The 10891-nt window shown below is 45.1% G+C and overlaps 1 long non-coding RNA gene across 3 annotated transcripts; it reads left to right on the forward strand.

Moving 5' to 3' along the window:
- The first annotated feature begins 6140 nt into the window (after positions 1 to 6140).
- Positions 6141 to 10691, forward strand: LOC119308415. 3 transcript variants are annotated; one of them, XR_005150091.1, is made up of 3 exons: positions 6141 to 6916; positions 6994 to 9303; positions 10313 to 10691. It is a non-coding gene; the product is annotated as an uncharacterized LOC119308415 (long non-coding RNA). The 3 variants fall into 3 exon arrangements; XR_005150092.1 differs by having other exon boundaries at positions 6149 to 6916; positions 6994 to 7144; positions 8039 to 10691; XR_005150090.1 differs by having other exon boundaries at positions 6150 to 6916; positions 6994 to 10691.
- The last annotated feature ends 200 nt before the right edge of the window (positions 10692 to 10891 follow it).

Below are 10891 nucleotides of genomic sequence, written 5' to 3' on the forward strand. Positions count from 1 at the left end.
CGCCGTCGTGCTGCTGCTGGTGCCATCTCCCTCAACCTCTCCTCTCCCCTTGCTGGATCAAGAAGGAGGAGACGTGGCTGTTCCGTACGTGTGTTGAACGCGGAGGTGCTGTCCGTTCGGTGCTAGGATCTCCGGTGATTTGGATCACGTCGTGTTCGACTACATCATCCCCGTTCTTTGAACGCTTCCGCTCGCGATCTACAAAGGTATGTAGATGCATCCGATCACTCGTTGCTAGATGAACTCATAGATGGATCTTGGTGAAACCGTAGGAAAATTTTTGTTTTTTGCAACGTTCCCCAACAGTGGCATCATGAGCTAGGTCTATGCGTAGTTCTTCTTGCATGAGTAGAACAGAATTTGTTGTGGGCGTAGATTTGTCAACTTTCTTGCCGCTACTAGTCTTATCTTGCTTCAGCGGTATTGTGGGATGAAGCGGCCCGGACCAACCTTACACGTACGCTTACGTGAGACCGGTTCCACCGACTAACATGCACAAGTTGCATAAGGTGGCTGGCGGGTGTCTGTCTCTCCTACTTTAGTTGGAGCGGATTCGATGAAAAGGGTCCTTATGAAGGGTAAATAGAAGTTGACAAATCACGTTGTGGTTTCACGTAGGTAAGAAAACGTTCTTGCTAGAACCCTACTTCAGCCACGTAAAACATGCAACAACAATTAGAGGACGTCTAACTTGTTTTTGGAGCAAGTGCTTTGTGATATGATATGGCCAAAGTTGTGATGAATGATGAATGATCTATATGTCATGTATGAGATGTTCATGCTATTGTAATAGGAATCACGACTTGCATGTCGATGAGTATGACAACCGGCAGGAGCCATAGGAGTTGTCTTTATTTTTGTATGACCTGCGTGTCATTGAAGAACGCCATGTAAACTACTTTACTTTATTACTAAACGCGTTAGTCATAGAAGTAGAAGTAGTCGTTGGCGTGACAACTTCATGAAGACACGATGATGGAGATCATGGTGTCATGCCGGTGACAAGATGATCATGGAGCCCCGAAGATGAAGATCAAAGGAGCTATATGATATTGGCCATATCATGTCACTACTTTATATAATTGCATGTGATGTTTATTATGTTTTATGCATCTTGTTTACTTAGAACGACGGTAGTAAATAAGATGATCCCTTACAAAAATTTCAAGAAGTGTTCTCCCCTAACTATGCACCGTTGCTACAGTTCGTCGCTTCTAAGCACCACGTGATGATCGGGTGTGATGGATTCTTACGTTCACATACAACGGGTGTAAGACAGTTTTACACAGCAAAACACTTAGAGTTAACTTGACGAGCCTAGCATGTACAGACATGGCCTCGGAACACAGAGACCGAAAGGTCGAACACGAGTCGTATGGAAGATACGATCAACATGAGAATGTTCACCGACGATGACTAGTCCGTCTCACGTGATGATCGGACACGGCCTAGTCGACTCGGATCGTGTAACACTTAGATGACCAAAGGGATGTCAAATCTGAATGGGAGTTCATTATAATTTGATTAGATGAACTTAATTATCATGAACTTAGTCTAAATATTTTACAATATGTCTTGTAGATCAAATGGCCAACGTAGTCCTCAACTTCAACGCGTTCCTAGAGAAAACCAAGCTGAAAGACGATGGTAGCAACTATACAGACTGGGTTCATCCGATGAGATCATCGTGGAGCATGTGGGAGCCAACATGGGTATCCAGATCCCGCTGTTGGTTATTGACCGGAGAGCGATCTCGGTCATGTCTACATGTCTCCCGAACCCGTAGGGTCTACACACTTAAGGTTCGGTGACGCTAGGGTTGTAGGGATATGTATATGCAGTAACCCGAATGTTGTTCGGAGTCCCGGATGAGATCCCGGACGTCACGAGGAGTTCCGGAATGGTCCAGAGGTAAAGATTTATATATGGGAAGTCCTGTTTCGGGCATCGGGACAAGTTTTGGGGTTATCGATATTGTACCGGGACCACCGGAAGGGTCCCGGGGGTCCACCGGGTGGGTCCACCTGTCCCAGGGGGGCCACATGGGCTGTAGGGGGTGCGCCTTGGCCTACATGGGCCAAGGGCACCAGCCCCAAGGGGCCCATGCGCCTAGGGTTAAGAAGGGGAAGAGTCCTAGGAGGGGAAGGCACCTCCTAGGTGCCTTGGGGGGGAGGGAAACCCCCCTTGGCCGCCGCCCCCCCTAGGAGATTTGATCTCCTAGGGCCGGCCACCCCCCCTTGGCCCTCCTATATATAGTGGGGGAAAGGAGGGACTTCATACCTCGGCCTTTGGTTGCCTCCTTCTCCCTCTCCAACACCTCCTCCTCCTCCATAGCGCTTGGCGAAGCTCTGCCGGAGTACTGCAGCTCCATCAACACCACGCCATCGTGCTGCTGCTAGTGCCATCTCCCTCAACCTCTCCTCTCCCCTTGCTGGATCAAGAAGGAGGAGACGTGGCTGTTTCGTACGTGTGTTGAACGCGGAGGTGCCGTCCGTTCGGTGCTAGGATCTCCGGTGATTTGGATCACGTCGTGTTCGACTACATCATCCCCATTCTTTGAACGCTTCCGCTCGCGATCTACAAAGGTATGTAGATGCATCCGATCACTCGTTGCTAGATGAACTCATAGATGGATCTTGGTGAAACCGTAGGAAAATTTTTGTTTTCTGCAACGTTCCCCAACAAAGACACATATTGTAAAATACAAGTATCTTACCGGGTTAGCGCGGCGCTTTGCGCTGAGTCCGTGATCTTTGGTAATGGGAGGAGGTACCTCGGTGGCCTTGAATAGCACCTTCCAGACGTCTTTGTGGGTTGTGTCGAAGAGCTCTCGCAGCATCTGGTGTTTGGCCAGGTCGAACTCCCACATATCGAATGCCCGTCTTTGACACGGAAGGATCCGGCGGAAGAGCATGACCTGGACCATGTTGACAAGCTTGATTTTCTTGCTTATCATATTCTTGACACAGTTCTGGAGTCCGTCAACTCCGCTGGCTCACCCCAGGCTAAACCCTTCCTTTTCCAGGAGGTAAGCCGCATGGGGATGCCAGATCGAAATTCGGGGGCCGCCGCCCAGTTGGAGTCGCGCAACTCGGTGATATAGAACCACCCCGATTGCCATCCCTTCATGGTCTCCACATAGGAGCCTTCGAGCCAGGTGACGTTGGGCATCTTGCCCACCATGGCACCTCCGCACTCCGCTTGCTGGCCGACCACTATCTTCGGCTTCACGTTGAAGATCTTCAGCCACAAGCCGAAGTGGGGCTTGATGCGGAGGAAGGCCTCGCACACGACGATAAAAGCCGAGATGTTGAGGATGAAATTGGGGGCCAGATCATGGAAATCTAGCCCACAGTAAAATATGAGCCCGCGAACGAATGGGTGGAGAGGAAATCCCAGTCCACGGACGAAGTGGGCAAGAAACACAACCCTCTCGTGGGGTTCCGGAGTAGGGACGATCTATCCTGCGTCCGGGAGCCAGTGCGTGATGTCTGCGGCCAAGTATCTGGCCTCCCGTATCTGGCCTCCCAGAGCTTCGTAATGTCCTCCTCCATAACGGAGGAGGCCATCCACTTGCCTCCCGCTCCGGACATGTTTGGAATGGCTTTACGAAGAAGGTGAGAGCTTGGGCGCTGGAGCTCAAGCATGCGGGATGGATGAGCGAAGGAAGAGGAAGGCATGGGTGAAAAAGGGGAATCTGTATCTCTTTATAAAGGCGGTAGAAACTGTGGGCCTCCCCACTTGCCCGTTAAAATTGCTTATTCCCCAAGCGCCACGATTAATGACACGGTTGGGTTACCCACACCCGCATTGATGAGAATCCTGTGATAAGGGGACACAATCTCTGCTTCGACAAGACGTGCCAAGGAAACCACCTCGCAATATGTGCAGTACCTGGTTGAGAAAAAGGGTTCGAATAATGACCGGGCCGTGGCGTGATGTCACACTGTGAGAAGTTGTCAACAGATTAGATTTGTGGAATATTGTGCTCTCTACGGTGGTATGTGGAAATTATTTTGCAGGGCCGGACACGATCCTCGTGTTCAAAATCTTCTATGGAGTATCCGGAGAAGGAACCCGCCTTGCAATGCCAAAGACGATCTGCGCGCCGGACTCATCGTCATTGAAGCCTGGTTCAGGGGCTACTGAGGGAGTGCATGATTAGGGGGTCCTCGGATAGCCGGACTATATACTTTGGTCGGACTGTTGGACTATGAAGATACAAGATTGAAGACTTCATCCCGTGTCCGGGTGGGACTCTCCTTTGCGTGGAAGGCAAGCTTGGCAATTCAGGTATGTAGATCTCCTTCTCTGTAACCGACTCTGTGTAACCCTAGCCCCCTCCGGTATCTATATAAAACAGAGGGTTTAGTCCGTAGGACAAGATACACAATCATAATCATAGGCTAGCTTCTAGGGTTTAGCCTCTACGATCTCGTGGTAGATCAACTCTTGTAATACTCATATCATCAAGATCAATCAAGCAGGAAGTAGGGTACTACCTCCATCGAGAGGGCCCGAACCTGGGTAAACATCGTGTCCCCAGCCTCCTTTTACCATTAGCCCTAGACACACAGTTCGGGACCCCCTACCCGAGATCCGCCAGTTTTGACACCGACACCCACCCCCTAGGGCGCGCCCTGGACCCTCGTGGCTGCCTCGTCTACTTCTTGACGTCCACTCCAAGTCTCCTGGATTACGTTTGTTCCAAAAAGATCTCTCCCGAAGGTTTCATTCCATTTGGACTCCGTTTGATATTCCTTTTCCGCGAAACACTGAAATAGGCAAAAAAAACAGCAATTTGGGCTGGGCATCCGGTTAATAGGTTAGTCCCAAAAATGATATAGAAGTGTATAGTAAAGCCCATAAACATCCAAAACGGGTAATATAATAGCATGGAACAATAAAAAATTATAGATATGTTGGAGACGTATCACTAGACACTTCTCAACCTATTTGCTAGCCTTCGCCTATACTAAGTGGGAACTCCGCTTGTATGTCAAAAACCTGAAACTCAAGTTATTCTAGATGAGTCCACTATACCTACCTATATGCGGTATTACCCTGCCGTCCTAAGTAAATTTGCATGTGCCACCTCTAAAAACTTCAAATAGATATCCTTTTTGTGTGCCTGGATCGATCATGGAACGACAGGAGGTAGTCGGTATCCTCCATGCTAAGCGGGTTATTCTCAGGTCGAGCGTTTATTCACTCGCCATCGCACGAGAAAATGGGTGGTAATAGGGATGCCCAGTCCCAAACTACAAAAAGAAAAGAGCTTACAAATGATCAAACAAAAACTCCCAATGGAGTCATAACATTTACATTTCCTCTTGGGAACTACCACTAGCGTGCTTCACATGGAAGATATTGATAACTGATGGTCGTGAAGTGAATAAGAAGGGTGCATGTCTCAAAATATCATTTACCTCTATTTTAAAATCTTGAGCTCTGGCTCCTATGCAAATCTCTGCTTCCTTCTGTGAAGGGACTATCTATTTACTTTTATGTTGTGTCATCACCTTCTCAAATAAGCGCCAGAACCTGAGAGCACTGCTATCATGTTGATGCATTGTGTATAGCTAATGTTGGGTGCATCATGACTGGATCTTTTCTATCATGAATTACAATGTTTAGTCGCTGCTTAAACTTTGGGGGTGCTCTGCATTTATGTTTTGCGGTCTTAGAAAGGGCTAGTGAAATACCACTATTGTCATATTATATCATAGTTGTTTTGACAATGTGTTGCTATTTGAGATATCTTATTATTGCTCTCTAGTTGTTTATGTCATTGATATGAGTTAATATAATATTTAAGAGTTATTGTCGACATGGTTAGTTATAATATTTGCTGAAAACCTGGGTGCTGTTTAAGCTTATTTAAACCAATAAAGAGGCTAGCCAACCCGCTCCCAGAAGACTCCGCTGATTTGAATCTTCGTTGGCCGTCGGATCTGCATTCTGGCGCTTTTGATCCATCGGATCTTCATAGCGGTTAAAACTAATTTTCACCTCGTAGTCGTTTTCATTGTCCAATGATGGGTGGGTTCGCGTGGCATGCTGGTTGGCTGGGTTGCCTGTTTTTGTGTGCAGGGCGTTTTGCCCAATCCGCACCGCGCGCTCCGCACCCAATCCCTCGTCCTCTTGTCTTACTCCCGCACCAGCCGTCACACATCCCTAGGCCTCCTTGCACTTTGTTCCCCGCCCGCTCGTCCCTCGGTTCTCCTCATCCCTCCTCTGCTCTAGCTGCTACGCCGCCTCTCCCTCCACAACGCGGCCAGCTCGAGCTCCACCTCCTCCATCTCAAGGAGACGACTGCACAAGACGTCCGGCGCCGTCACCATCGTCCTTGGCACAACTGAAGCACGTGATGCTTGCTGCGTCGTCGTCGTCCTTTCTCTCGCTGCCACCACCACCCTGACCGAGCCATCCCCGTGCTCTCGCTGAGCCTTCCCCTCCTGGGTCACTGACCCAGGTGGCGGAGAAGGAGAGGGTGAGCTCGAGGGGCTGGCAAGGGAGGAGGGGGTTGACGGGGTCTGATCTGGTGGCGGCAGATTGGAGCTCGAGCTCGAGGCGGAGACAAGGAAGGTCGGAAAATGAAGAGATGGGATGAAGGTGCTCGAGGCGAAGGACCGCTCATCGGCGAGTTCTAGCTGGAGGCGGCGAGATCCCTCTCCCAATCTCTCATTCTCTTGATTTTCCCTCTCCAAACCTTCATCTCTGTTCTCGCGCGTTGCACACGTCTGCTCCCCCTCACCACAACCAGCGTCGGTAGCCTGCATCCCCCATCAAGCGTGCATCAGCGCTGGATGTGCAAGCTTCAACGACCGCATCAACAACGATGGTGGGCAGGAAAGGAGTGAGATGGCGGTCATGATTTTCAGTCTGAAGTTGCTTTTACGAACTTTCAATCAATGTTAGCACTGAATATATATATAGTATTTCTTCTGCATTGAGCCAGATAGTTTAGCTGATAATTTGTTCGTTCTGCAGTCAAGCAGGGGAAGATAATGGTAACCAAGGCCACCTTTGTTGGTCATGGATTTAGAAGAAAGCCAACAGACTATGAAAAGGTTCTCATGGGACTCACCTTGAACTGAAATCTTTGTTCAACCTTGGTATAATTCTGTGACAGAAACCCCAGGTGGTCCAATATTTTGTTTGTTTCTTTAGTGCCTGTTGTTTTTGGTTTGTTATAACCGAATTTACAGCCTACAATACATGCATTTCTTTTATTCTGTTTTGGTGGGTTCTAAACTATGAAATTAGGAAACATATAGTTTATTAGTTTGACACCTGCTCCAGGATAAATAATGGAAGGAAGAATTCTTACTTCATGGTGACACACATGACTGTCAAACTGCAGAAAATACTTGATTTATGTACTGTATGATTCCCGAGTTCCTTTGCTTTCAAGATTTAAGTGGGGAGAACTTATGAGCTTATAAATGAGTGATTCGGATTTGTCTAATTGAGAACTAGCAAATCATGAAGAGTAAGGGTTTTCTACTCGTATAGACTGGTTGGTCGATTGCATCTTGATACATCATACCTTAAACATCATAACTTCTAATTGGGGGACCAGGTTGATGCCCTGTCTGATGAGAATCTTTTGGGATGCACGGGCATATGCTTCCACCACTATATACAATGAGTACAACATTTAACATGGGCATGATGTTAAATTAGAGTGAATCTAAGGGCCTACTGGGTGCATAATCTGTGGCTAAATTATTTTAGATTTTTTGTGTGTGTGCGAGGAGCAGTTCTACTACCTCTTCATGGTTCGTCATTTACATATTAGTTGGATGATATCTCTTTATTCTGTTGTTGTGACTGACCAGCTGCTTACTTATATGGATAACTTGAACTGAAAGCAAGAGTAGAAGCCCATGAGATGAGACACAAGGAAAATATGCATGTTATTTTCAATTCTAATGTTTCAGTTCCATATTCTCCTACTTGACTGGATATGTGATGTATATACTGATTTCCTGCTACTATTTGAGTTATAACACTTTTTATGTTTCTCTGGCAGAAAATGGCACAATCATGATTCAGTTTGGTCAGCAAGTACCTAATTACAAGTCATCAGCTAGCGATTCTTCCCAAGAAGTGTTCGGAATGAGAAATGAAGCTTTAATGAGAAGAATATTGATGTTGTACAATAGCCGTAAGATCACAAGAGATTGACCTTTTGGGTGGTCTAATACTTCCTATATGGGCACATAGAAAAGCCACTACGCAAGTAGTTCAGTCTTTTCTTTAAAAACTGCTTTCTCTTACTACACAACCAGGCTCAATTCATATGTATGTAAATTTTACATCATACTTCTTCCATTCCCAAAACAAGGGTATTATTTCTCCCCTTCCCTAATCAGTGTTTCAGACCTTTTTTGAGTTGAGAATCTCACCTACAGCACATCAATTGTCTGTAAATAAATGTAACATGAATCACTCTCCAAAATCCTTGAAACTTGAGCTTCGATGAATATGAAGGTCTTTGTGTTGGCATACACTCCTTTATTCCAAATGGTGCTGATATAAAAACACCATCAGGGATTCCATGTGTACCATGTATGTCCATAAAAACAGCATTGATATATCAGCACACTAATGTGCTGATCTAAAAACATTTTTTTCTAAGTGACGGTTTCGAGTCGGCAAAAATATAGTGTATGTCCATAATGTGATGGCAACTGAGTATCCATGTGTACAGGGAAGGCATCAGTCTATATCGAAAAACACCAGCAATTTTATCCTAATTGTTAATGAAATTGTTGTTTATTGCTTCATATTGCCAATTGCACCTGCTTACATATATCCTTAAGTTTACTACCTCCTGTCCTTAGAAGCATCAGTTTGTCCTTATTTTTTGTATGCTCTGTTTCATCTAAATTGCGTACATCCATTTCCAACAGAACTAGGGGAGTCCGTATAAATTAGATATGTTCCTTTTCTTCTCAACAGGTGTCTATTATGAGTACTGCAATTTAGACATGATTAAGAATGGTACTGGAGTTTGCCTATCTATCATGGTTTTTTAGTTCTGCTTAGTTGATGGCCTCACGTAATGTGCCTCCATGGATGGAGCTCTCCGGGTCTGCCTTGTTGAATGTTCTACCATGGATGGAGCTTTTACTGATACCCTTTCTGAATAGCTGATATTTATTGTACCTCATTTTCGCTCCTAGTTGGCGGGGAACCCCTCCTGGTCGAGCCCCTAGCCCCCCACCTTGGCAACTGCCTGGAGAGGTGGATAGCTCGAGGACAACTCCCAATGTGCCGAGGAGATGGGAACATGTGAGCTTCTTTGTTTCTTTCTTCCTTCTTTCCTCATCTTCCCAACCTACAATTTGTTTTCTAATTTCTCTACAAGTTTTTCACGGGGTATTTTAGGCTATAGCTTGATTTGGCACTATCGTGAAGTGGGGTAATTTTCCATATTGATATGGTTGGTATGCACATCCCACTAAGAAGCAAGGCGCAATAAAAGCTCATTCTCCATTTTGCAAAGGTTCCTTTTAGTAACTGATGCGTCCATGTTGATGCAGCTACAACTATGGTAATGTAGTTTATACTGCAGGGTCCATGATGCCTTTCTAAGTAATTTTACCGCAGATATTGTAGGGTGTTGTGTCGCTTAGCAAACTTGACTCCAGTATATGAAACTTTCAGAGTTCTAATTCGTCTGTGTTATAACAGATTTGGTTTGATCAATTCAAATTTCTTATTAAGGCATGTATACACAAATTGCAGGGTGTATTAGCGCTTAGGAAACTTGCTTTTAGTATGCATTATTTTCAAGCTTCAAGGCGTATTATTATTCATTTTTATGTTAGTTGTCTGTACTTGGCCTACATTTTTGTTTTCAAATAGTTCTGCCTCTCAATTTGATATTTCTATTTGCTTTTGCTTAGTAATATGATGTATTGTTTTCTTGCTCTAGGCCTACTTGTGTTCAAGGTTTAATTGATTGTGTTTCTTAAGGGTGTTTTTTAATGGCATCAACATGTGGCACTAATTCCATTCTGCATTGTACTGTGATTTTTCCAAGCAACACCATTATGCCAAAATTTTGCTCCATTTTAAGTTTCACTTGGATCACCAGCCTACTTTTTCTCACCTCATCATCATGGCCTTTCTTAAGGGTGTTCAGGAATTTTTGTCCTTCTGTAAATTAGTGGCATTAAATTAGTGGTCTTCTATTCGTGTTGCGAAACCCAATATGGCATCTCACCATTCCCCATGATCCACATGTTAACTGTGGATTTATTTAATGATAATAGGATATCAATTGCCTTTTCTTCAGGATAAGCTGACACCTAATAAGGATTAGGAGAACAACAGGTATGCTAAGAGACAACCTTTTGGGGTTAAGGATATAAACAACAACAGGGCTTATGAGGCCGAAGAGAGCTCGGGTGGCGTCTTTTGGTTCTTGAAGACCTGCACGTTCCTGGTGGAGTGGAGCAAAATAATTTGGAGGCCTTAAAGCTACTGCACTTCATCTAGTTAGGATCAATTCTTTGTTTCAGTTTGAAATATTCCCCAGTTCCTCCTATTTGATTGATTCATCTGATGGACATTTTGTCAGGCAAATAAACAAAAGGCATATGTATTGTTATGAGTGAAGCCATCCATACTCCCATGTGGGATTCAAGAAATAGAGAAATGTTATTGTTCTTCTACTAATTGTTTGCTTAGCCAAATGTACTGTAAATGATTTATTATTTTTCAAGGTATAGATAAATGTTATTGTTCTTCATTGTAGTGGATGATATCTATCCGAATTATTGAGGTGATGGAAGTACTACTGAGGAGTTTTGTCTTTGACTGAATGAAGTTGTCAAGGAAGAAGGAATATGTGTTCAGGAAGAAAGGATAAATA

This window comes from Triticum dicoccoides, chromosome 5B (assembly GCF_002162155.2).
Source record: "Triticum dicoccoides isolate Atlit2015 ecotype Zavitan chromosome 5B, WEW_v2.0, whole genome shotgun sequence".
Classification (NCBI taxonomy): domain Eukaryota; kingdom Viridiplantae; phylum Streptophyta; class Magnoliopsida; order Poales; family Poaceae; genus Triticum; species Triticum dicoccoides.